The sequence below is a fragment of the Melospiza georgiana genome, chromosome 15, assembly GCF_028018845.1.
Source record: "Melospiza georgiana isolate bMelGeo1 chromosome 15, bMelGeo1.pri, whole genome shotgun sequence".
NCBI lineage: Eukaryota > Metazoa > Chordata > Aves > Passeriformes > Passerellidae > Melospiza > Melospiza georgiana.
Window position 1 is genome coordinate 1,602,187 of NC_080444.1, and position 26,958 is coordinate 1,629,144.

The 26,958-nt window shown below is 60.6% G+C and overlaps 1 protein-coding gene across 1 annotated transcript in view; it reads right to left on the bottom strand.

Moving 5' to 3' along the window:
- PPARGC1B (PPARG coactivator 1 beta) overlaps positions 1 to 26,958 on the bottom strand; it is a 47,183-nt gene that overhangs the window by 16,333 nt on the left and 3,892 nt on the right. The gene's annotated exons all lie outside the window — the stretch shown is intronic.

The window sequence follows — 26,958 nt, forward strand, 5'->3', positions numbered from 1 at the left end:
CACTGCCTGCCCAAGGGGAGGCTTCTGGCAGCGAGGGAAGCAAGTTTATTTACAGAGCAAATGGATTTTGGAGCAGGCAAACATCTGAGCATGTGAGAGAGGCTGCGGGGGAGCGTGGGGGCCCCTCCTCCTGGAGCACCCTGCAAGGGTCTGCTCCATCCCTCAGTGGGAAGGAAAGGGGATTTCAAACCCAGCTGCAGGAATGGGAAAGACAGCTTTTCTCTCTTTCTCTTCTCGTTTTTTGTTTTTCAAATTGGGATAATCTGGGATTACTGGCTGTGTTCCCCCAGGCTGAGGAGCCTGTCTGCCACGCTCCCCACCACATGCAGGACACTCCAAAGGACACTCCCCTGCACACACTGCCTCCCTTCCTGCAGTTCCCACCTGCTTCCCACCCCGCCCCATCCCAGGGGAGGTGGGAAACAGGGAGAGCACCTCGGTGGGCACAGCAAGGGCAGGGACAGTGGTTTTATGGCCTGAAGGTGAGCAGTGCCATGCCCCAGCCATGCCCAGGGGCTGCAGTGGATGCAGGAGCTGCAGTGGATGCAGGGGCTGCAGTGGATGCAGGGGCTGCAGTGGATGCAGGGGCTGCAGGGGCTGCAGTGGATGCAGGGAGCAGCTGGGGCTGCCCCACACAAAGCTCTGGGAGCTGCCTCCACTCTCTCCCAGCACCCTCCCTTCACCCCTTTGCTGCAGGGCTGTGTACCAGGTAGATGTGTACCAGGTGCCACAAAGAGTGTCGGGCACCCCTGAGGGCTCTGGGAACACAAACTCCTCACTGCCTCCCCAGGGATGGGGATTTTCTGACCTGCCCTGCAAAACCCTCTGTTGCCAGGTGTCAGAGCATGCAGCAGGGCAGGAGTCCCCACTGGCAGCCCTGGGGGACACAGATGCTGCCTTCCCCCTCGTGGGGTCCCTCTGCTCCGGGCTCAGGTGTCCTCTGGCCTTTCTGATGTGCCCTTACCTGCTGTGGCTCGTCCCTGCCTTCCTGTCCCTGCCCCGGTGCCTGCTCCAGAAAAAGTCTCGTGACAACTTTGTCTCCCCCTTCTCCCCAAAGCTTCCCATGGGAACACAGGCACAGGTTTTTATTTTTAGCCGAGCCATACATCCCCAGCTATACGTGTGTCTGTGTGCGCGTGTGTGCGTGCAATTAAAAATAGCAGAGCAGCCAAATTCCCCTGCTCCTTTTGATATGCCACCAGGGAAAAGATCCCGGTGCTGAGATCACAGGGAGCAGCTGACACCAGCGCTGGGACGTCTTTTGATCAACTCCACAGATGTGACATGTCCCCATTGGCAACAGCGCTGCGTAAAAATAAACCCTGCAATGCCAGGCTGCTGAGCTGCCCTCTCTGGGCACTGGGGGCAGGACTGCCCTGCCACTGTCACTGTCACTGTCATTGCCACTGTCACTGTCACTGTCACTGTCACTGTCACTGTCACTGCCCTGTCACTGCCCTGCCACTGTCACTGCCACTGTCACTGTCACTGCCCTGCCACTGTCCTGCCACTGCCACTGTCACTGTCACTGTCACTGCCACTGTCACTGTCCTGCCACTGCCCTGTCACTGTCACTGTCACTGTCACTGTCACTGCCCTGTCACTGTCACTGCCACGCTGGGGATGCTCCAATCCTCCTGCCTCCCACGGGTCAGGAATGCCCAAAGCTCAGCTCTGTGTGTGTGGAGCCTCCTCCTCTCCTCCCTGACAAACACGGGGACAGCCTTTGCTTGGTGGGGTCACCTGGATGGGCACCCCGGCCCCCAGCCAGTCCCCTCTGCTGGGCAGTGCCACTGACCAGCCCTGGCACCAAGGGCCTGGGCTGCAGAGGGAACCCAGTGCTCCCAGCCCGTGGCTGAGCCCTCTGGGGAAGGGGCAGCCCCTGCCCAGCTCGGGGTGGCAGCAGCAATGGGGACACTGCCTGTGGGCACGGGACCTCATCTGCTCCCACTGTCCCTTTCCCACCCTCTGCACTTCCTGCTGCCTTGGGAGAGGAGTGAACTTTTGTTCTAATTTTACTCGGGACTTTGTAGGAAGATCAGCCATGGGTTCTTGGTGTGCAGCCAGCAAACACCCATGGAGACACGCTCAGAGCCTGGGAGGCATCCTCCAGCCCAGACACCTGGCTGTGAGCAGCAAGGCTGCCACCAGAGAGCTGTGCCATGCCTGAGCTGCCACCAGAGAGCTGTGCCATGCTGAGCTGCCACCAGAGAGCTGTGCCATGCCTGAGGAGCCACCAGAGAGCTGTGCCATGCTGAGCTGCCACCAGAGAGCTGTGCCATGCCTGAGCTGCCACCAGAGAGCTGTGCCATGCCTGAGCAGCCACCAGAGAGCTGTGCCATGCTGAGCTGCCACCAGAGAGCTGTGCCATGCCTGAGGAGCCACCAGAGAGCTGTGCCATGCCTGGGCAGCCACCAGAGAGCTGTGCCATGCTGAGCAGCCACCAGAGAGCTGTGCCATGCCTGAGCTGCCACCAGAGAGCTGTGCCATGCCTGAGGAGCCACCAGAGAGCTGTGCCATGCTGAGCTGCCACCAGAGAGCTGTGCCATGCTGAGCAGCCCCTGCTCCAGTGGGGAGAGCTCCTCTGACTCCTGGGTCAGCATCCTCTGGTTCCTGGGTGCCCATGGTCAGCATCCTCTGGCTCCTGGGTGCCCTTGGTCAGCATCCTCTGGTTCCTGGGTGCCCATGGTCAGCATCCTCTGGCTCCTGGGTGCCCATGGTCAGCATCCTCTGGTTCCTGGGTGCCCTTGGTCAGCATCCTCTGGTTCCTGGGTGCCCTTGGTCAGCATCCTCTGGCTCCTGGCTGCTCTGGGGCTGCAATGTGCTCCCACTGCTGTCCCTTTGCCATGTCCCCAGTCTGTCCTTGCCAGGGCAGTGGCAGCATGAGGAGCTGGCACAGGGTTAGATCCACCTCCCTGCCTCCCCTCAATGCAGGCCACTGTCTCTGGTGGCCCCAGAAGCTCTGGGGACATGTCCTGGGCTGGAGCCACGTCCCAGGATGTCCCAGCTCAGTGCTGGCTCTGCCACGCTGGGGACAGCAGGTGGGACATGTCCCTTTCAGTCCTGTTTTGAGCAGTGTGAACTCTGGCACGTGAGGTTTTATCTCTGAGGACACACGAGGCTCCTCCCCGAGCCCAGCTCTAATTCAAACACTGGATTAAGGAGACAGGAAATGTTTTCCTCTTTTTCAGTGTCAACCTGGGCTCCCCAAACAAATCCCCTGCAGTCAGCAGGACTGGAGAGGCTGCCTGGGGTCAGCTGCATCCACGAGGCCAGGGAGAGCAGGAGCAGCCAGGGAACAGCAGCCCAGCAGGGCAGGCAGGGGCTGAGCTCACTGTGTGCCCTGTGAGCTGCTCAGGAGCTGGGACAGCGCAGTGACCGTGGCACACAGACCTGCAGGTGCTCTCCTGTCTCACTCCAGCCCTGCCAGAAATCGCCCTTATCTGCACAAGCCCCGGGTCCAAGCCCTTGAAGTCGTGGCCAAGAGCTGCGGCGTGGCTGTGGGCACGGGGGATGGCACACGGGGCTGGTGCCCGCTCAGCCTGGCAGGGGCAGCCTCTGAAGAGCTGCTGAGCATGGGCAGCACCTTCAGCGGCCTCACCCTGCCCTGGGTGCCCTGGGGTGCCCTGGGGTGCCCTGTCACCCACGTGCCATGGGAACAGGGCAGAAAGGGGCAGCACCTCGAGGGGCCGAGGGAAGCAGCAGCAGCAGGGACAGCAGAGCCCACCCCTCACAGGGAGCACACAGTGCCTCAGCTCCTCCCTGCAGAGCCAGGAGCCTGCCCAGGGCATTGAGGGATAAACCTCCATCCCCTCGTGCTGCAGGCACTGCCCCGGAGCAGCTGGCAGAGTCGGGCTGGCAGCACAGCAGCAGCAGCAGGAGAACTGCTGAGAACGCCCAGAGCTGCTCCCACCAGCCCTGCCTCGGCCACAGGGCAGCTTCTCCCTCCTCACCCTCACCGGGACGCGGAAAAGGAAAGAAAATCCTCGGGCAGGGGTTTTGCAGAGTTGTCTGGGCTTATCAGGGCAATCCGTAATCACAGACTGCTTCAAACGGGGATTACAGCCCTGCAGGAGACGGCAGCGTGTCCCTGGGACGGGCTGGCACCAGGGGTTGGCACTGGCTGGCTGCTGTGGCACTGGGCCGCTGTGGCACTGGCTGGTGTGGCACTGGGCTGGTGTGGCACTGGCTGCTGTGACACTGGGCTGGTGTGGCACTGGGCTGGTGTGGCACTGGCTGCTGTGGCACTGGGCTGGTGTGGCACTGCTGCTGTGGCACTGGGCTGGTGTGACACTGGGCTGCTGTGGCACTGCTCCTGTGGCACTGGCTGCTGTGGCACTGGCTGCTGTGGCACTGGGCTGGTGTGGCACTGGGCTGGTGTGGCACTGGCTGGTGTGGCACTGGCTGGTGTGGCACTGGCTGGTGTGGTACTGGGCTGGTGTGGCACTGGCTGGTGTGGCACTGGGCTGGTGTGGCACTGGCTGGTGTGGCACTGGCTGGTGTGACACTGGCTGCTGTGGCACTGGCTGCTGTGACACTGGGCTGGCTGGTGTGGCACTGGCTGGTGTGGCACTGGCTGGTGTGGCACTGGCTGCTGTGGCACTGGCTGGTGTGGCACTGCTGGTGTGGCACTGGCTGCTGTGGCACTGGCTGCTGTGGCACTGGCTGCTGTGGCACTGGCTGGTGTGACACTGGCTGCTGTGGCACTGGCTGCTGTGGCACTGGCTGCTGTGGCACTGCTGCTGTGGCACTGAGCTGGCTGCTGTGGCACTGGGCTGGTGTGACACTGGCTGCTGTGGCACTGGCTGCTGTGCCACTGGCTGCTGTGCCACTGGCTGCTGGATGAGGGATGAGTGGGGACAGCCTGGCTCCAGCAGCAGGGAGGAGGGCAGAGGTGGGAACGGAGGAGACAGCTATAAATAAGTGTAAATACAGCAAGGAGGCACCTGGCCAGAGCCGTGAAGGTCACCAGAGTGTGTGCCAGCAGATAAGCAACCCCCCTGCCCAGTGGCATTTGACAAAATGTCACTGTGAATGAGGGAGAGGCGGTGTCGGGTTGTGCCTCGGCCCTGTCCCCCCTGACACCCCCATATTTACAGCCTGAGAGCCCCCAGGAAGGTCCCTGGAGGTGAGGGGACCCTGCCTGCACCCACAGGGAGCACAGGCCCCTCACCCCCTGCCCAGGCTTGGGGCAAGGCCCTCAGGAACCTCCGGGGCTGCACAGAGCAGGGACACCTCTCTGTCCTGCCAGCCACGCTGCCCTCTGCCCCCTGTTAATTTTTAATTACTTTTTTAACCTTCTGCTAATCCGTTTTAACGATTCAGCCCGGCCAGCAAGAGGCAAAACCTCATTTAAAACCTGGGCTGAGCAAACAGCAGCTCCTTCCTCCTCCTGAGGCACCCCAAACCCAGTTCTGCCTGTGGGTGCAGCACGTGGGAGCTGCCCACGCCGTGCCAAGGCAGCCTGCACTCAGAGCTTCGACCCAAAGGTTGGACCCGATGGCCTCACAAGTCTTTTCCCACTGAAATAATTCTGTGATTCAGTGGCACACGCGGAGCAGCTGCGCTCCCAACACAGCCTGAGGTGTGCTGGGTGGGAAAAGGGGGTGCTGGGTGGAAAAAGAGGGTGCTGGGTGGGAAAAGGGGTGCCCAGTGCCAGGCTCTGAGCCCCAGGCTGAGCACAGTCTCACTCCTTGACTTTTGCCTTACACTGGAAGGTGTAATTAAGATCAACCAAGAGATGCCAGTAATGGGAAATATTAAACATTAACCACAAACAATAAACATGAACTTGCCAGGATAGCTTTGATATGCAGGAAAGATGGAAGAAATTGCACTGAACTGTCCTTGAGTCACAGGACAGAAGAAAGGAGCCTGAGATACTGGTAATAATGCCCTGGATAAACAACACTCTGCTGGAATACTTCAAACAAAGGTGTGTCTGGTTTAGGAAGAAGGGCACAGCAAAGTGTAGCACAGGTTACAGAGCTGCATGGGCACACACGCTCAGCTCATTTCTTCAGGCTCCACATTACAGAGTCCACTTTGGTTCTGCCTGAGCTCCAGGACCAGCCCAGGGCTGCAGCACCCACCAGGGAGCCCCTGCAGCCACCAGAGACCCCAATGCAGCCCCACAGACCCCAATGCAGCCCCACAGGCCCCAATGCAGCCCCACAGACCCCAATGCAGCCCCCACAGACCCCAATACAGCCCCACAGACCCCAATGCAGCCCCCACAGACCCCAGTGCAGCCCCACAGACCCCAATGCAGCCCCACAGACCCCAATGCAGCCCCCACAGACCCCAAAGCACCCCCACAGACCCCAATACAGCCCCACAGACCCCAATACAGCCCCCACAGACCCCAATGCAGCCCCACAGATCCCAAAGCAGCCCCCACAGATCCCAATACAGCCCCCACAGACCCTAAAGCAGCCCCCACAGACCCCAATGCAGCCCCACAGATCCTAAAGCAGCCCCACAGACCCCAATGCAGCCCCCACAGACCCCAATGCAGCCCCACAGATCCTAAAGCAGCCCCACAGACCCCAAAGCAGCCCCACAGACCCCAATGCAGCCCCCACAGACCCCAATGCAGCCCCACAGATCCCAAAGCAGCCCCATAGCTGCCAGCACAAGGCAAGGGCAGGTGGTGCCCGTGCAAGGAGCAGACAGAGCAGAACAGGCTGTTCCCAAGGAACACCTCCTCTCTCAACACCACCTAATGGAAAGAGCCCTGTGTGTGTCCCTGTGGGCAGTGCCAGCACCCCTGGGCACCCTCAGCGTGCTCAGAACCGGGACAGCTTCACCCTGCAGCGCTGGCTGCAGCCAGCCTGGCAAACCCCACCCACACCAAACACACCTGTGCCAGTGGCTGCTGCCAGCCTGTCCCTGGCACCAGCTCCCTGCCACCCCCCGATGGCATGAGCCAGGCAGGGCTGAACTCGGCTGGGGTTTTCTAGGAAATTCCTTTTTATCTCCCCAAAGCAAAGGCAGCTGGGCACGGGCTGGGCACAGAGCACAGAGGGGACTGAAATGGGACAGCAGCTGCCAGCCCTGCCAGGGGCAGCCCCGGGCTGTGGGACAGGCAGGGAAGGAACAGGAGCAGGAGCAGGGGCAGGGGCAGGAGAAGAGAAGGAGAAGGAGAAGGAGAAGGAGAAGGAGAAGGAGAAGGAGAAGGAGAAGGAGAAGGAGAAGGAGAAGGAGAAGGAGAAGGAGAAGGAGAAGGAGAAGGAGAAGAAGGAGCAGGCAGGGCTCCCCCAGCACCCCTCTCCTTCTGTGAGGGGCCCTCCAGCCTGTGTGGGCCGAGGACAGGGCAGGAGGTGGCACAAGCCCTGCAGCCCTGAGAGGGTCCCAGTGGCACTGGCAGCAGTGGGCACCGTGGCTGAGGCACTGAAATTGCTGGGATGGCCCCACTCGCACAGCACTGAGGGCAGGAGAGGCTGTGCAGCCCTGGGGCCAGGCTGGCAGCACAGGGGCCCGGCTGTGCCATGATGGCACGGGCCTGACTCACCGAGGAGCTGACTGTTAGCCAGCTCTGCTGGTCACAAGAATTCCCCTCGATGCCAACTGCCCCCTTTGCAAGGAAAACATGAGGGGGTGATTATTTTCAGAGCTTCCTCTTCTGATGTCCCTGCAGCCGGCAGCCTCGTGACTGACGTGGGCACAGGGACCCCAGCGAGCAGGAGCAGCCCTGGCACTGCCCTGGGGAGGTTGGGTGCCCAGCTCAGGGGCTGACAGGGCTCCACCAGGCCCTTTGTGCCCAGGCTGCAAACATCCATGCTGCCATGGCACAGCCTGGCACACCGAACGCCAGCCCAGCTCCAGGGCACTGCTCACCCTGGCCCTGGCAGCTCCAAGAGCAAACCCCAGAGGGAGGCACCAGCTGTCCCTCCACTGCCACACAGAGCTGTGGTGGCACCCAGGGGCAGGCAGAGCCCCTGCCCATGGGCACATCACTGCCTGGTGCCACCCAGGCCAGCCACAGGCACGGCCTTGGCATCTCCCAGGCTGCCAGGGCTGCCCTTGGCATTCCAGCAGCCACAGCCTGGGAATCCCTGCAGCGCCTCAGCCTCCCTGCCCAGCTGGGCAAGGGCTGGCATTGCCAGCACATCCTGGTGTCACCCCGTGTGACAGAGCTGAGGTCACACCGTGTCACACCGGGCCCAGTCCTGCCCCTTTCACAGCTGACAAGGAGCTGGGGACAGCCTGTCACCCCCTGCCTGCTGTCACTGTCACCCCCTGCCCGCTGTCACCCCCTGCCTGCTGTCACCCTCAGCCCGCTGTCACCCCCTGCCCGCTGTCACCCCTGCCTGCTGTCACTGTCACCCCCTGCCCGCTGTCACCCCCTGTCTGCTGTCACCCGCTGCCAGCGCTGTCCCCAACCCCAGCAGCACACCCTTCACCTCCCCGGGCACAGCAGCCCCTCCAGAGCTGGCTGATCTCTGCTGAGCAGCAGGGACTGCCTGCACAAGGTGTCCCCTCCCGGCAGGGCAGGCCCAGCTCCTGCTGCTCCTGGGGGGGCTCAGGTGCCCCTGCCATGGGAGGCACCGCGGGCTGGCACTGCTGGTGCCACCGGCAGCCTCTTAGTGCTAATCGGGCCGAGGCAGGAGACGGGGAGGGTTCAAGCCGGGGTTAAGAAGGCACAAGGAGGATCTTCCTGCATTAGCCTGACCTCCCAGGCAGCCCAGGCACAGCCCTGCCCCGCTGGAGCACAAACCCTCAGTGGGACCCTCCAGAGCCCCGCTGCTGCTGGACACGGGCTGAGCTGGCCCTGCTGCCAGGGGGCTGTGGGAGCCCCCTCTGTGCCCAGCTCCCATGGGAAAATGGAGTTTTCAGCTGGATGCGTGAGGATGCAAACCCCTGTGAAAGGGGAAAAACACCCAGATCTGTCCTTACCCCCAAACCACCCAGATCTGTCCTTAGCCCCTAAACCACCCAGATCTGTCCTTACCCTCCAACCACCCAGATCTGTCCTTACCCCAAAAACCACCCAGATCTGTCCTTACCCCCCAAACCACCCAGATCTGTCCTTACCCTCCAAACCACCCAGATCTGTCCTTACCCCCCAACCACCCAGATCTGTCCTTACCCCCCAAACCACCCAGATCTGTCCTTACCCCAAAAACCACCCAGATCTGTCCTTACCCCCCAAACCACCCAGATCTGTCCTTACCCCCCAAACCACCCAGATCTGTCCTTACCCCAAAAACCACCCAGATCTGTCCTTACCCCCCAACCACCCAGATCTGTCCTTAGCCCCTGCCCAGCCTGCCCGGGTGTGCCCAGTGCAGCTGGAAGCCCCAGCCGTGCCAGGTGGGTGGGTGGGCACTGCTGGCCACCCCTCACTGCTGCACTGCCCATGCCAGCTCCTGCTTGTGCCCTGCACAAAGCTGGCACCCTGCACCTCCCTGTCCCCATCACCTGGGCACAGCAAGAGCTGAGTCCCCCCCTCTTCTGCTCCTGAATCAGGGGCTCCCTCTGCTCCCCCATCCTGCTACACCCAAATAAATGATTGCCCATTTTCTGCAGGTGCCCTGGCCAGAGGGGACTGTCACCCCCCAGTGTGGTCACCTTGTGGTCACCTCATGCCTCTGCTCTGACCCCTCTGTGCCCAGAAAGCTGCTGGGGAGGGGCAGTGCTGCCAGCTGGTGTTTTCCAGGTGGGCACCAGGAGTCCCTGGCACGAAGTGATTCTCAGTGTGGACACCACCCCAGTTCTGTGGGAAAGGTGGGAGGAGAGCAGGTCCCAGCAGGCCTGGGGATGCAGGGACACCTCCCAGGTGGATGTGGAGCTGAGAGCCCTGAGCAGCAGCTCGGGGCAGGCTGGGCACACAGAGCACAGCCTGTTTGCTCGGGGCATTTCCTGGGGCTGCTCAAGGCTTGGCTGTGTCCGGGTCTGCACCCACACTGCCAGGCCAGTGCCCCAGGGCTGGGCTCTGCCCCTGCTCTTTGGCTCTGCGGGAAGCAGTTCTGGGAGCCTGGAGCTGCTGCTGCCAACCTGCTTTCCTCGGGCTTCCTACTCTGCAAACAACTGACTCACCCTGGAAAGAAACAGCTCCGAGATCTCCAGATAGAAAACCTCTAGGAGGGCAAGAAGCTCCTTCAGGAGCACATGCAAACCCACATCCACAGAGCTTTGTTCTATTCCAAATTCTCTCCTGTGAGGGACCACACCTTTCCCCTCCCCAAAACCCCAGGCAGGCTCCAACATGGCATGAGAGGAGGGGTCTGGCCGCTCCCTGCGGCAGCAGCTGGGGCCCCTCTGCTCCTCCCAAACCAGTTGGGGGCCCCTCTGCTCTTCCCAAACCAGTTGGAGGCCCCTTCTCTCTTCCCAAACCAGTTGGGGTGAAGCCCACAAGCTCAGGTTCTTACACTAAACCAGATCCTTTAACTGCTCCACGTGCTGTGCCACCCTGGCCTGAGCTTGCCTGCCCCCAAGCCTTGTCCCCCCTGTTTCTGAGACCCCAGGGCAGGCTGGCCTGAAAGCCAGCCCCGAGCTCTGGCTGCGACAGAACTGCTCTGAGCCAGCAGCCACCCCTGGGCTGGCACCATCAGAGCCAGGGGAAGGCACCTCCAGCCTGGCAGTGCCACATGCCAGCTGGTCTGAGCCCCGTGCAGGGCTGGCAGGGGTTAAGGCTGCCCAGGGCTGGCTCGGTGTGCCACCTTCATGCACCCTGCATGGCCCAGAGCCTGGCAGCAGCTCCCCAGTCATGTGAGGCGAGAGCAGCTCCAGCTGCCAGCCCTGCCTCGCTCTTATCCACCCGCTCTTATCCATCCCCGTGCCTCTGCTGCCCCCCTGGCAGGGGCTGCCATGCGGGGACGTGCCAAGAGCCCTTGGCAGAGCCCGCAGGGTCACCTTGGAGGGTCCTGCAGGGAGGCAGGGCAGCGGGACAGGGCTGTGCTCGGCGTGGCACCGAGGGGACACTGCTGGGCCACAGCCCCACAGCTGGGGCTGCACTGGAGGAGAACTGGCAGCCCTGCCCCTGCCAGCCCGGCAGCAGGGCACAGAGGGCACGGTGGGCATGGCGGGCACCGGCCAGGCAGCCCCTCAGCCTGCCCAGGCAGCCCCAGTGCCAGCCTGGTGAGCAGGTGGCGCCGTGCGTACCCAGAGCTGGCCGAGCCACGCTGGGTTATGCAAACCACAACAGGAGCTGTTTCAACTAGTTGGACTCCTGCCTGGCAGTCAGGTGCCTTCCTCCTCCTCCTCCTCCTCCCAAACGGCTGCCAGGGCCCTGGGCAGCTGCCCAAGCTCCGTGGGTGCCTCTGTCCCCACGCTGCTCTGGGCGAGGGGCTCTGGGGTGCCCCGGGATGTGGGGGGCAGGCAGGGGCTCACTGACCCCCAGCACCAAGTGCTGCTCTCCCCCAGCTCAGCCGTGAGCCAGCCCTGCCAGTGGGGTGTCCTTGGGGTGCCCTCAGGTGTCCTGCACTGCCAGGGCACAGCTGGCACCACGGGCAGGCACAGGGAAGGCTGTGAACCTGCACGGAACCAGGGAATGCTTTGCACTGGGAGGGAACCTGAAAGGTTTTGTTCCACCTTCCACAGCCCAGGGCGCTCCAAGCTCCATCCAGCCTGGCCCTGGGCACTGCCAGGGATCCAGGGGCAGCCCCACGCCCACGGTGCCCAGCTGGGAGCAGGGATGGGGGGCTGTGCAGGCAGGGGAAGGGGCTGTCAGCCCCAGTGCTGCTGAGTTTTACCCAGCACTGTGCTCACCTTGCCATTTCCCATCCCTGGGAAGTGCAGAAACACAAGAAAAAACTTCCTGTGGAAGGAAGGGTGCAGGGAAAAGGTCCACAAAGGAAGCCTGGGCAGAGCCGGTCACATTCCTGTCACCAGCTGTCCCTGCCACACTCACACCTCATGGCAAGGGCTCAGTGTTGCCTTCGCCTGGAGAAACCCTCCCCAGCCAGGAGGAGCCAGCAGTGGACAGCATCTGTTCCCAGCACCCTCTGACATTGCAACACTCGGGGAAAATCCCACATGTGAGCACCAGGAATCCTCATCATGCAAATCCTCATTCCCAGGCCAGTGCAGCCTGGCACTCTGGGCTGCCAGGAAAGCACAGGGCTCTGGGCACAGCACTCCAGCTCTGCTGGAATTTCAACACGGATTCCCAGGCACCCCCAGCTCCATCAGAACTGCCCCCCACCCAGCCCAGCTGCTCCTGGGGGATCCAGGGACCACAGGGGCCAGCAGCTCCATGGGTGACAGCTGTCCTGCCTGGGACACGGGTGACACAGGGCTGGGCTGGCACAAGGGATGGCTCCATCCCTGTTTGCTTTACTACAAAATTCTGTGCAACAAAATAAAGCCTTTGCCAAAGGAAAGGGGCCCTGGGCCAGCTCCTTCCAGGGCTCCCTGGAATGCTCTGCTCTGTCATCCCTCGCTGGGCGCTGACATTTTGGGCAGGTATCAGTTTTTCTGTTCAGGGTGCTTTTCCAGCTGGATGTCTTTGATGAGCTGTTCTGCAGAGGTGGCATGGAGCAGGAGGAGCAGGGAAACCTGCCTGTGGTGAATGGTAAAACCCTCTGGCAACGCCGTGACGCTGCTCCAGACACAGGGGCTAAATTTAGACTGCTCATTTATTATCCTGCAGCTGCTGCCTTTGGTGTGAGAGGAGCCAGGGGCTGCGCTGATGCTCCCCTCACCCATGGCTGGGGCTGCCTGGACACAGCCACAGGCTCACACCGGCTGCAAAGCATAAAATAATGCACAAACCCTTTCCCTGGGTGTCTCCTGAGAGATGAGACTGAGTCCAAATTCCCCCCCCTGCATCCCACAAGGGTTTACATGTGCTGGCATGAGCAGTCCTGCCTGCCTGGGAAGGGGGTCCCCTGCTCCTGGTGAGGGTACCCAGGTTTCTGCCAAAGGACGGGAGGCTTTCCTGTGGCTGCCCCACTGCCAAAATCAGGGATCTTCCTCAAGCCAGCCAGCCACAGCTGGAGCAGAGAGGCAGGAGGGGCAGGGAGCCACGGGTGCCTCCACCTCCTCTCCTCTGGCATGTGCAGCACAGACAAATCCTGGTGTGACCCCGGTGCTTGGCAGACAATGCCCTGCCTGCAGTGCCAGGGAGACAGCAAGTGCAGCCAGGCTGAGCCCTGGCACCGTGGCTGCCTCGGGTGAGGAGCCATCCCCGGGCTCTGGGGGCAGGGAAGCCACAGGGAAGCCACCCATCCTTTGGCAGGAGTTCTGCGTGCCTCCAGCAGCACATCTGGGACAAAGGGCTGAAAGGAGGGATGGCCAGGGAGCCAGGCTGGGCTGTGGCCCTGCTGGGACTCACAGCAGCCATCCCCCCACTGCTGGCACCAGCCTGGGACTCACAGCAGCCACCCCCCCACTGCTGGCACCGAGTGCCATTGAGATGGGGCCAAGCAGGACAGAACTCCAGGCATCCATCCCATCCTGCTGCATCCATCCCATCCTGCTGCATCCATCCCATCCTGCTGCATCCATCCTGCTGCATCCATCCCATCCTGCTGCATCCATCTCGTCCTGCTGCATCCATCCCATCCTGCTGCATCCATCCCATCCTGCTGCAACCATCCCATCCTGCTGCATCCATCCTGCTGCATCCATCCCATCCTGCTGCATCCATCCCATCCTGCTGCATCCATCTCGTCCTGCTGCATCCATCCTGCTGCATCCCATCCTGTTCCATCCATCCCATCCTGCTGCATCCATCCCATCCTGCTGCATCCATCCCATCCTGTTCCATCCATCCCATCCTGCTGCATCCATCCCATCCTGCTGCATCCATCCCGCTGCATCCCATCCTGTTCCATCCATCCTGCTGCATCCATCCCATCCTGCTGCATCCATCCTGTTCCATCCATCCTGCTGCATCCATCCTGCTGCATCCATCCCATCCTGCTCCATCCCATCCTGCTGCATCCATCCCATCCTGCTGCATCCATCCTGCTGCATCCATCCTGCTCCATCCCATCCTGCTGCATCCATCCCATCCTGCTGCATCCATCCTGTTCCATCCCATCCTGCTGCATCCACCCTGCTGCATCCATCCTGTTCCATCCCATCCTGCTGCATCCATCCTGCTGCATCCATCCCATCCTGCTGCATCCATCCCATCCTGCTGCATCCATCCTGCTGCATCCATCCTGCTGCATCCATCCCATCCTGCTGCATCCATCCCATCCTGTTCCATCCATCCTGCTGCATCCATCCTGCTGCATCCATCCTGCTGCATCCATCCCATCCTGCTGCATCCATCCCATCCTGCTGCATCCATCCCATCCTGCTGCATCCATCCAAGCAGGAGGCTGGCATGTTTAACCCGGAGAGGGTTAAGCCATTCATCATCCCTGCTGGACCCACAGCAGCACCAGTCCTGCCCCCACCCTGCTGCTGGGATCTCTGAAGGGTGTCCCAAGCTGTGGGCTCTGCTGGGGCTGCCTCATCCTCCCTGGGGACAATGGGTGGCAGCAGCAGAGGCAGCCTGGTGCCCGCTGTGCCAGCTGCTCGGGAGGGGACTGGGAACCTGCCTGGCACTGGTGCTGCACCCACCCTGTCACAGCTGGGCACTGGAGGGGGGGACACAGCCCCAGGAGCATCCCCCAGCAGGGACAGAGGTGACAGTCCCTGCCCTGAGCCTGGTGGCTGCAGGGACATTGGGGACACGAGGGATGTCACACCTCAGGCTGCTGTCCCCACACAGGGACAGGCAGGACAGGCACGGGGCTCATGGAAAAGCCACTTGGAATGACAGTCCTTGGCCCCTCAGTGTTCCCACTGCTCCTGCCACTGACCCACGGGCACCACAGCACCAAAGACCTCCCTGTGCCTTTTGGGGCTGCTCCCCTTTTCTCCTCATTCCTTTTTCAGGCACCATCCTATGCACGGACTGTCAGCAACCCAAAAAATGCCCAGATGTGGTCCCTGGGTGACCTCCTCCTGCTCCCTGTGCTGACATGTGCTGAAGCAGCACGGAGGGGACACAGGGACACTGTTTCTGCCTCCCCCTCGGCCCCAGAGGCCTTTCCCCCGCTTTCCCCCGGGTCAGGAGGGGCACAAGCCCTTGGGCAGTGGCTGGTATTTGGGTAAGAGGCCACACTGGGGTACAGAGGCAGCAGCACGCGCCGCTGCTGTCCCGACACACACAGGGCTGGGGCTGTGCCTGCCCATCAGCACAGGCTCAGCAACTCTCCCACGGCCACCAGCAACACCCCCGGGACCCCAGGGACCCCCAGCCAGCTGTGAGGGGTGAGAGGCAGGGCAGGAGCTCAGTGGGGAGCACAGCCTGCCCGCCCGAGGCTCTGCCCCCTGCGCTCCCTGCACTGCAGGGCTGCACTGCTGTTCCCTGCTGCAGGAGTGCTGCTGCCCTGCTGGGAGCAGCCTGTGCCCATCGTGGACGGGGCACTGTGCCACAGAGCTCCCCTCTGCCATGCTCCTCACCCTCCTTTGGCTGCCAGCTCTGACCCTCTCCCACCTTTCCCACGGGAGGATTTCCCAGTGCCTGCCAAGGGATTTGCAGGTATAAAGTGCCCACTCAGTGCCCGAGAGCCGCTGGCATCCACCCTGGCAGACACCCAGTGCTGTCCTGGAGAAACATGGGCGAAAATCTCACCCTGGCACTGCTGAACCCAGCCATGGCAGCCCCTGGCCCTGGGCATCGCCCCTGGTGAGGGGCACAGGGCCCGTGGGGGGAGGCAGTGCCCGGGCAGCCCGAGCAGGGCACATCCAAAGAAGGAAAAGAGTTGGATGGATGCAGGAGCAGGCCGGGCTCCCTGGCCAGCCAGCCCATACTGTAAAAGGAGTGGGAGCAGGGAGTGCACAGCCCTGGCTCCAGCAGTTTTAAGATGGCTGTGAAGCTGAGAGAAGGAGGAGGAGGAGGAGGAGGACATTAACCCTCCCAGCACTGCGCTGCAGCCACCAGCACTGCAGGGACATGAATGGCAGCTTTCCAGAGGCTCCACTTAGCAGTAGATGGATTGGGGACCACTCAACTCCCACCCAGTAAAATCCAGCTGCTGATGCTTTCGGGCCTGGCAGGGCCGAGCTGGGAGATGCTGACCTCAGACAAGCTGTGGGAAGGAGGAGCAGAAAGAGGAGGAGGAGAAGGAGGCACATGACAAATCAAGGAGCCACCATGGGACAGGACATTCGGCAGGACCTTAAAGGTCCCTGCAGTATGGACTCCCTGAAACGATGCCCTTCCACTTGTGCTGCCCCCAGGGGCTCAGCACACCAGAGGGGCAGGAAAGGGGCACCCCTGGTGCCACCCTCTGGGTGCCTGCATTGCCAGCCCTTGCTGGCTGCTCAGCAGGGAGCAGCAGAGCCAAGTGACTGCTCAGCTTCCCTGCTCTTGTCCCTGTGGACACTCACGTGAATATTCACGTTTTTCCTGCTTAATGTTTTCCTTTAAAAACATCGGGCTTGGCCCTCCTGGTGCTTTTCTGCAGGATTCATCAGAGCCGCAGCCACTGAGGAGCAAAGGTACCCGGCACTTAACAACAACTTCCCTTCTCCAAAGTTTTAATTGGTCATTGACGTCAAGTGATTATTGAGAATTATTAATTAAGAAAGCATTTAAGAGCCTGGCTTTTGTTGAGGTTTTGCCGTTACAATTAGTTTATGGGCCAACAGGAGAAACATCAGCCTTTGCAGTCACTTGGAGTGCAGCAAAGTGCCCATAATTAATTTCCCTTTCCGCAGCAAGTGCTTTGCTCTGACCTGCCTTGGGGACTCGCCTTTCTCCAGGTGTGCCAACCACAACAGCCCTGGAAGCACCCAGCCACAGGGACATCAGGATGGGAACACCGTGTCCCCTCCAGCCCCTCTCTCCGCAGGGATTGCGGCTCTTTTCGGGAAAGCATCCTGGCCACACGCCCTGATCCCGGGGAGGAGGCCACCCTGCCTTTGAAAGAGATTTTCTTTTTATCTCCTTCCTGCCCTGGGGAAGCAGCTGCCTCGCAGGTGCTTGGCACTGGGAGGATGTGTTTTGGCAGCCCATGCTTTCCAGTAGTTCCCTGAAGCCCCTCACACAGCGGCAGCACCCACCGCAGACAGCAGCAGGATGCTGGCGGGGTGAGCTGAGGCTGGAGAGGCAGGAGAACCCCATGGGAGGCTCCAGGAACGGGGCTGGAGCAGTGCCTGCTGCTGCCTCAGTCTGTGCACAACATCAGGCTGCTCCCTGCAGCAGCAATTGCTGCCTCCCCACCTCTGCTGGGGCAGCACGGCTCCTCCTTCCCTGGGGGATCTGGGGTGCTGCTGCATGGGGGAGGCTGGGAGGGCTGCTGAGGGGCTGGCAGGCTGCAGCGTGGGAGCCAGCACAGTCCAGCCCTTCCAGAGCAGACTGCAGGGATGCAGGAATGCAGGGATACAGGGAAGCAGGAATGCAGGAATGCAGGGATGCAGGAATTCAGCTCAGCCCTGCGCTCCCAGCCGGATGCTGCTGCTGCATTCCCTCACAGCACCCCAAGTGCAGCACCAGGAGGGACCAGCAGCCCCTGCTCAGCAACTGGGTCAGCTAAATATAAATGGAGCAGCCCCAGAACCAGGCACCTTCCTGCCTTGCATCATTGACACCCTAAAAACCACGGCCTGGGGACAGGGGCTGTGGCAGCTGCTGCCTCACCAGAGGCTCTGCTGAAGCTGCTCCTGTGGAGCCACTGCTCCAAGGGCTTCCTCCTGCTGGCCCAGGGCAGCCACCACGGAGCTGAGGGACCAGGTGGGACAGATGCCTGCAGGACAGGGGGACCAGGTGGGACAGATGCCTGCAGGATGGATGTTCCCAGGAGGCCACGGCTGCAAGCTGTGTGTGCACTCCTCCACACAGAGCAGGCCCCCAGGAGGGAGATTTCCATTTCCATTTATCCAAACCAGCCAGATCAGCTCCCAGGCACCAAGGCAAGCAGCTCAAACCCCTCATTAGGGCTGGGCAGATGCCTCCCAGCCCAAGGGGTGCAGGCATGCACCCACAGGTTTGGCTCCTAGGGTGATGTCCAACCCCTGGGTAAGAACATTTTGTAGGAAGACTCTGCAGCAGGATGGGTTAGTCCCAGTATCCCCAGTTTGCTGCAGCCCAAGGGCAGATGCCACCCTCAGTACAGCCTGCCCTGTAGTTTGTGGGTGCAGTGGCTCTGGTGCTGGAGCCCAGCAGAGGCAGATTTGGGGTGCTTTGAGCTGCTCCCTTCACAGCCTTTTTGGCACCGTGTGAGAGAGGAGGGATGGTGCTCATCCTGCACCCCACACCCAGCCTGAACAGCCCTTTGCAGCCTGCAGGTCTCCAGTTGTCTGCAGCTGAACATCACCCAGCCCGGAGGGTTGGTTATTAGGGAAAAACACTTTAATGAGGCAGCTCATTAAAGGCAGGAACAGATTAACCCAGGAACCTGAGGAACTCGGTGACTGCCGAGTTCAAGAATAGGAGCAACAGGCCCTTCCCTGGCAACGGTGGGAGATGCTGCCTCAAAGCAGTGGGATGAGCCCTTGAATCCTCAAAGCCCTTTCAAAGCCCTGCACCCTCCCAGGAGCTGTGTGAGCTCTGGAGATGAAAGATGCTGGGAAGGGTGGACCACAGCTTGAAACCCATAAAAACACCCACTGAAATACAAGGGGAAAATACTCCATCCCCAATAGTCGACTTCACACACTGCCTCCTCCACTGATCAAGCAAAATCCCAGCACCAGTATGGACTTCCAGCAGGGATGCTCCAGGGAGAAAGCCTTTGGCAAGACACAACCCTGCTGCACAGGAGCGACGTGGGAGGAGAGGCAAAGCCAAGCAGAGTTCAGAGTTACGGTCAGCACAGAAAAATGAGCCCTGGAAAAGAAATCCAGCTTCATTTCCCACTACTGGGAAAGGTTTGCAGCTCTTCCCGCTCCTCAGGCAGAGGAAAGGCTGCTGAGTGATGCAAGCCCAGGCGAGTGGGGCACCTGGGGATGCCGGGGTTACCTCAAAGCCACTCCAGCAGCAGGGAGAAGAGTCAGGCCCGTGCCATGGCTGTTATGAATGAAGGTGGGAGCGGTGCAGCTAAAGATAACTTTGTGAGCAGGTACTATTAATAGCAATACTCTCGGGCTTTTGCTTTGTGCTTCCTGCGAGGCTCTGCGGGATGGAGGAGCTCTAATGCATCGGGCCCTGCCGTGGCTCTGGGGAAGGCCCCATGTGCATCCCCAAGCCCAACAGCAGGACCGACAGCCTCAAGGAACGGGGACGGGCAGAGGTGGCCGAGGCTGCCACCGGTCACCCGGCACCGGCAGCACCGGCCGGGCGCTGGCAGTGAGGATGCTGGCGAGGCTGCTGCCGTGCCGGTTTCCATGGCGACTTCAGCACTTGGCGCGAGATGGAGATGACGGGATCAGCCAGCGGAGTCACTGAGCGGAGCTGGCGTCCTCCGTCTGCCGTGGCCAGCGGCACAGCCGTGCCAGAGTGAGAGGCTGGCACAGGGCGCACGCCCGGCCGCCTCGGGGCATCTGGGTCCCCCTCCTTACAGAGCGTGTGGCTGCCGGTTGTCCTGGTGATGCAGAGCCCGCACATCCCATCAGCCCCTCCCTGGCACCTGCAGGAAAGCTCTGTCCAGGTCCTGACCCCAGCCCTGTGCTGGCCACTTAGCACACTGGCACTGGAGCACCCCCATTCAGGTCTCTCCCCCATTTCCATTCCCAGTGGGGCTGTCCCCTTGCCACAGGACACACATCCCTTCACATCCCAGTTGGTGACATCAGGGCCCGCTGGCACAGCCTGGCAGGGTGGTACCCAGCTCCCCTCTGCAGCTGCAGGAGATGCTGCAGGCTGGGGCTGAGCTGGCACTGGGACAGCCCTGATCCTCACTGGCCCTTGGCCCCGCAGAGGCTTTCCCTGGCTTACAGGTAATCTAAGATCAAGCGCTCCAGCCGGCCGTGCCTGGGCAGACACACACAGACACCACGGAGCAGCGGGGAACTGAACACCTGCAGCATGTGACTCCCCAGCTGGCTCGGCCTCCCGGGCCCCAAAAGAGACCTCCCTGGGGACCCCTACCCTCGCCAAGCTGCCACACCTGGCCCTGGCATTCCCAGACTGCTGGCAGGGAGCACAAAGGGCCGGGGCAGCAGGTGGGGGGCTGGGACCCCCGGCACCCGCTCCCGCCGGCGGGCAGGATCCTCACCACTCACCCTTTTATTCCAGCAGTGCAATTAGCCTTGCTGACCCCTGAAATCCTCAGCCTCTCTAAGCAGCCATGCATTAAATCCCGGATCCAAGAGTGGAAATAGACTTTGTAAAAGGCTTATGGCCCTATTTATTACATTTTACGCATGACGGAGCCGGACAGCGCGGCTGCGGCCGCACCGCGCCGAGGCAGCCGGACACACGGACGGGCAGGGGCTGCAGCAGAGCCCGGGCGGGTGTCTGCTCCTGGGCAGGCTTGTGCTGCCAGCCGAGCGCTCCTGCAGACGCAGGCCGGCAGGGATATCGATCCAGATGAAAGCCAACACCGCTGCCGGGCCGGGTAACCGTATCTGCCGCACATTTGTATTCCTCGGAGCAGGGCGGGAGGGCTGCAGCCATCTGCCAGGAGCCCGGGGATCCTGGGGACACTGCGAGCCCGCCACACAGAGCCCACCGTGCCACCTCCTCCCCTTCTGCTTCCTCTGCCTTGTCCATTCCACCTGCACCCTGCTAGGGCCCAACACTTGGGGAGTGCCCAAACAGGACCTGGCTGGTGCCCGCTGGGAGCTGAGGGGACACGGCAGCGGGGCTCACAAGGTTGTCCAAGGGCACTGTGTGCAGCCAGCGTGCAGGTGTTCGCTGACACATCCCCGGGGTCCCACGGTTCAGCCAGGTGGCTCCTGCCCCAGGGGATGGCAGAGGAGCCTGCACACCACAGGCTGCATAGCTGAGCTGGGCACAGCAAGGAGCAAGGATGGGCAGCGGGGGGACAAGGTGTGCAGGGAGGCAGAGCCAAAAGCACACCAAAAGCACAGAGGCAGTGCTCAAACAGCTGAGGGACTCTCTGTTCTCCTGAAGAAAACACAAGGCAGCTCCTGTGTGTCTCCAAATCCCAGGGAGCCCCTGCAGCAGCCCCAGACCAGGGAGCCGCTCTTGTGTCAGCCCTGCAAAGCAGGCAGGAACAGAGGGAACACAAGGGTGTCCTCTCCACACTCTCAAAATGAGCCTGCTGCAGAGACTCCTGCAGCAAGTATCATGGAGACCCTGGAACACCAGCACACACACACACAGAGCCACTCCCCACTTCCTTGGAAGTGACACCCTCACTTGCAGGGCAGTTGGAAATGTTACAAGACAAAAGCAAAGGTCACCCTGTGCACCTCTGAGAAACTCAGCTTCCATCAATGCTTGGTGCAAGGTGCAAGCCTGGCTGATGCCAGGGGGTGCACAAGAGGCCCCCCATGCCACATGGTCAGACCCATCTCTTGTGCTCATCCAAAGGCAAAGAGCTCTGGTGTGTGTGAAGAAGCAGAAGTGGGTCCATGGGATGTGCACAGTGCCCGGATTCTGCCAACACCTTCATTTCGGAGGTGTGCACGCCCTGGTGCCCAGGAGGGTGGGTGTCCCTGAATGCCCATGAACATCTCTGGCAAAGGGAAATGGCACCTGTGGGGTGTCCCTCAGCTTGGCATTTCAAAGGCTTGGTCCCACACCTTTCCCTAAAGGTGCACCTTATCTGAGGTGAACCTATGGGCACAGAAGGACCCTTGCACTTCCCTGCCTTTCCACCCAGCCACGTTGTGGGGGTGATTCATCACCAACAGCCCTCACTGATCACCCCGAGGAGCTGCAGCCCCACAGGGCCCTTTGGCAGGGCTGGATGTGGAGGTTTCACCCCGTAGCTCAGCTCTCCTTCAGTGCTTTGGAGCACAGATCCTCCCTCCACAGGGCACAATAACAAACAGCATGTTTGGGCATAGAAGGGCCCTGGCCTCAAAAAGGCATCGAGACATTTAGAAAAAACCCTGCAGTCCACATCTCCACAGGTTTGTGCTTCCCAACCCGGTCACTGCCGTGAGATCCCCGCTGACCCAGAACACTGCAAGCCCACCCTGATAATGGCAAGGGGAATAATCCCCCCAGGCCCCACTGAACGAGGTTCAAACTCCCCATAACACCCGTGCACAAAGGTCCCATACCCGCCAGGGCACTCGCAGGCTAATCCTCCCTCTGGAGAGGCTGCTATATTTAGGTATCTAAATGAGACAGAGTGGCTCTTTCCAAAAAAGAGTTCGTTTGGGTTACATAAATACAGAGAGAAACTTGAAAGCTGTATTTCCAGGTCCTTGCACTGCCATAAGTGAGCGGCAGAGATGAGGACAGTCTCCCCCTGATAATCTGCCTTTCATGTATTTTTGACTCAGCTGGATGTGCAGACGGGTTTGCAGCTCCTCTGGGCAGATGGGCAGCGGGCACTGCTGGACACTGAGGTGGACACTGAGAGGAGGCAGCCAGGGCAGGCAGACCCTCAGTTCTCCCCAGGGAAACCACTCTGCATCCCAGATGCCCTGGCAGAGGAGGGGAGAAGCCAGCACTGCAGGGAGGCCAGGCAGCACCACTCAAAGCACGGGCAGGAGGAGTCAGCAGGAATAAAGAAGTGAGCAGCTGCAGCCCTGCCCATCCCTGCTGTCCCAACATTCCCCCCATGGCATCGCGCTCCTCTCAGCCACCAACTTCCTTCCTGCTGCATCCACTTTCACATCCCAAAGCCTTGGAGAATTCCCAGGAGAATGTCCTGCACCTACCACAGCTCATCCCCAACTCCAGTTCTGCTGATGGGATGGGCTGGGAACGGTCACCAGCAAAGCAGTGTCCCCCCAGAGCTGGGTGGCAACATGTACCGTGAGGGTTTCTGGGGACACGGGCCACGTGCTTTCATTTTCAAAATACATATAAATAGACATACTTATTCCTTCTTAAAAGGACACAGCAACAAGGAAAAAAAAAAAGGCAGCTCAAATACCGTCCAACCTTTCAGCCTGAGAAAACCACACAGTTCTCACAGGCTGGAGTTCTGTTACCTGGGAAATGGGTTCTAGCACTGGAAACCCGCATGCGCCAGCCTCCCTGTGGGGCCCACACAGAAACAGAAACTTCCTTTTTAAGAAAAAAAAATTGCATTTTTTTTTTCTTTTCATTATCAGCACGGTTTGGTCGTGACTGTGTGCAAGCCTGCTCGAAAGGAGAAACGATGCTGGTGGTTTAAATCTCCAGCTGTGCAGAGCTCTGGGGCTGATGCCGTTGGAGCAGAGGTTTGAAAATCCTCCTGCAGTGAAGGTGCAGGAAGGTGGCCCTGAGCCACACACACCTGGCACAGGCAGAGCCCCAGGTCCCCCAGCCCGGGGCAAAGGGAAGCAGCCTGGGTTTGCAGGGAGCCAACAGGAATGCAAAGTTTAATTAGCTGGAAGCCAAGGGCTGTGGAAGTTGCAAACATTTGCACTGAGGCAGGGAAGGTGCCAAGAAATCAGGGCTGAAGCTGGACAAAGTTCAGCCCCGCCGTGCTGGTGTCCGGTGAGCAGCCTGTGCGTGGCAGGAGCGGGTGCTGGCAGCTCACCTGGCACCAGCCAAGGTGAGCCCCTGGCCAGCTCTGCCACACACGGGCACTGGGATCCGGCCCAGGACTGTGGGCTATGCCTGGGCAGCACACGTGGAGCAAAGGACCACCAGCTCTGTGCCCACCAGTGTCACCACACGATGCTGGCAGAGGGACTGGACTCTGCAGGGGACAGAGAGCCAGAGCCTGGCCCGGCTTCATCCTTCCAGGGGAGCTGTGAGTGCCACGTTTGTCACCTCCAGCTCCTCGCTGCCACCCTGGCACGTGCACAGCCACGGCCTCGGGGTGACCAGTGCTGGTCTCAGCTCCAAGGCAGCCTGGCTGCTGCCCAGTGTGCCAGAACTGCGTGCATGCAAGGGATCATGGCAGCCCCCTGAACACCCTGCAGCTACACATGCACTTTCTTCATGAAAAAATAATAACGCGACTCCCTCCTACCTAGGAACTTGGCTAAAAAACGCAAGAAAAACGCTCAGCAAAAATGCTGCACCCCCAGGGACAGCTGGGGCTGCTCCAGCCATGGGTCACCTCGTGGCAGGACAGCCAGGTCCCCAGCTGTCACTTGTGAAAGCCACATCCCCCCTTGCGGGGTGCAGGAGGGAGGAGAACAAACATGAAGAGAGGCAGCTGGGCTTCCTTCCATCCCAGGCTGCCCCAGCTCGGCCCGCAGCCCCGGCAGGACGCTTGGCCCTCACCACAGGATTTCCTTGCTCTTGACGTCCGTGAAAATTAGGAAATGAGGGTTCCTCGGGGAATAGGTGGGGAAGACAGCTTTTGGCAGTGGGGCCGAAAGGATGACACTTCCCACACCGTCCCCCCACATGCCGGGGACAAAGCGTGTCCTGCAGCCTCCCCAGACAAAGGGGGGAGCAGAAGTGACAGCAGTGCTGAGCTGCTGCTCCCTGAGCCCAACTGGCAGCAAAATGAAATGGGAACCGAGGGGCCTGGCCGTGGCTGGCTCAGCAGAGGGGCTGCGGTGCTGCCCCGGCCACAGGGTGCACAGGAAGAATTCAGAAAATGCATCTCAGCGAAGATATGCTGCTGCCCTGCAACTGGAGTCCCTGCAAGAGCTGGAGGCGCCACCTCAGCACAAAAACATCCATATAAAGCATGTACTGCTCATCCCAGGGGAGGGGAGAAGTGTCACATCAGCCCTCCATGGGCTCTCCAGCCTTTGTCCCCATCTGGGTAGGCAGGGGGCCGTGGGGACAGAGGGGACACAGATGGAAAAAGCTCCTGGCACAGGAGACACAGATGTAAAAAGCTCCTGGCACCTTTCAGCATCATCATGCTCCCTCCAGGAGAACTCCTGGCGCTGGGGTGCCCACCCAGTTCTCAGTGCCTGCAGGCTTTGCCTCGGGACACTGGGATGTGAGATAAGGGAAGTATTTTCCCTAAGCCCCACATTGCTGCCCGGGCTGATAGAGATCAAAGGTGACTCTGGCTACTGCATGGGGCCGTGTCCCGGGGCTGCCACAGCCCCTCCACATCCCCCACCAGCTGAACCACCAGATACCATGCTTGCCACATGGAGAACCCCTCCCCCAGTGGGTTTCCAGATCTCCCAGGGCCAAAGGAGATTTCCAGCTTTTACTTTTCCCTGTGTTAATTCAGAAGTGAACTGGTTTAATGCAACAGCTCGGCCTTGGCTGTTGCCTCCACGTGGGGAAGTGCAGTGGGACGGGGCTGGATGAGGACAGGGCTGACAAGGCCCTGAGTGCAGCCAGAGCTGTGCAAAGTCCTTTGGCGTTTCTTGGAAGCTCCCGTTATTGAAAGAAAAAGAAAAAAAAACAACCCAACCGCCATAAATAAATAAATAATAATTTGTAAGCCAGAGTTCAGGAAAAGTGCTGAAAAGCAGATTGGCTGAGCGATAGGGGAAGGGAAACACATTGGCTGGACCATCACCCAGTGCCTCCGGTGCCCGTGCCCCTGGAAGTAGGTCACTACCTCACCTGACCACCTGCCCCATTAACTTCAACCTTTAGTCCCTGTCTCCTCACTACAAGCACAGGCATCTTAAAACCCCCTTGTCCAGGCGAGAAGGTGGCTCTGCAGGCAGCAGGAGGTGGGATCCTGCCCACTCCTGGGCTGTGGGCAGGGTGCCAGAGCCCCCCACAGCCAGGAGCCCCACACGGCCAAGAACGCCACATGGCCTGGAGCTCCACATGGCCTGGAGACCCACACGGCCAAGAACCCCACATGGCCAGGAGCCCCACACGGCCTGGAGACCCACACAGCCAAGAACCCCACATGGCCCTGGAGCCCCACATGGCCTGGAGCCCCACATGGCTCCAGAGCCCCACATGGCCGGGAGCGTGGCGGTCACCGTGGCAGGGCCGCGCTGGCGGTGGCTCCGGCGCACACAGAGTTCCCCCCTGCTAAATCACTCCAGGCTGCCAAGCAGTCACGAGAAATATAAGCCCGCGCCGGGTTGCCATGGAGCAGGGCTCAGCTGCGGGAGCCTGAAGCCGATTCCTCCGGCAAACGTGTCTGCAGCCGAGGCCCTGCCAGCACCTCGCGTCCCCGGCTCCGCGGTGGCGGCCAAGCGGTGCCACACGCGTGGTCCCGGTGGAGCCACGTCTCTGGGGACAGCACTTCCCTTCCCTGACACTGCTGCAGAGCCACACAGGGACGGTGCCCCTTGCCCTGGTGACAGCATCTCCCCAGGGCCATGGGCATGCACAAGTGGTGGCTCCGGTGGTGGCATTTGGCAGCAGCAGCGCAGGCTGGCCCTGCACAATGTCTCTGCCCCAGCACGGGGATGTCCCCAAGCCTCCATGGTGGTGGCACGTGCTGGCCAGGGGGAATTGTGTCCTTCACGGGATCATAGAATTGTTTGGGTTGGAAGAGAGTTTAAAGCTCATCTATTCCACCCCCTGCCATGGGCAGGGATGCCTTCCAGCCTGGCCTTGGATGTTTCCAGGGATCCAGGGGCAGCCACAGCTTCTCTGGGCACCTGTGCCAAGGCCTCTCCACCTTCAAAGGGAAGATTTTTTTCCTAGTGTCTCCTGTAAACCTACTCAGTGTCAGTTTGGATCCATTCTCCTTGTCCCGTTACTACAGCACTGCAGCTCCCACATCCTGCCACAGCCCCCAGCCCCACCAAAGGGGATCTCAGAGCCTGGTGGGCTCCTGCCCTTGGCACCACATCAAATCATCTGCCAGGAGCCAGCCTGTGGCATCTCTGTCCCCAGCCCTGCACCAGAAACATGGAACCCATTTCCCAAAACCAGGAGTCTGGGGTTGGAAGGGGCATTCCCAGAACATTTTTAATTAGCCAACCAACCGTGCCAAAGAGCTCGTGTAAGTGGAGTTCCTCCCTACAAAAAGGCTTTTGACATTGGAAAGGTTAATGTGAGAGAGATCCCTCTCCCTCACAAAGCTCCCTTTGCTGGAGGCCCTCGTTGAGCCCTTAATTATTCACCTGTTGGAGAGGTGCCTTTCCATTACAGCA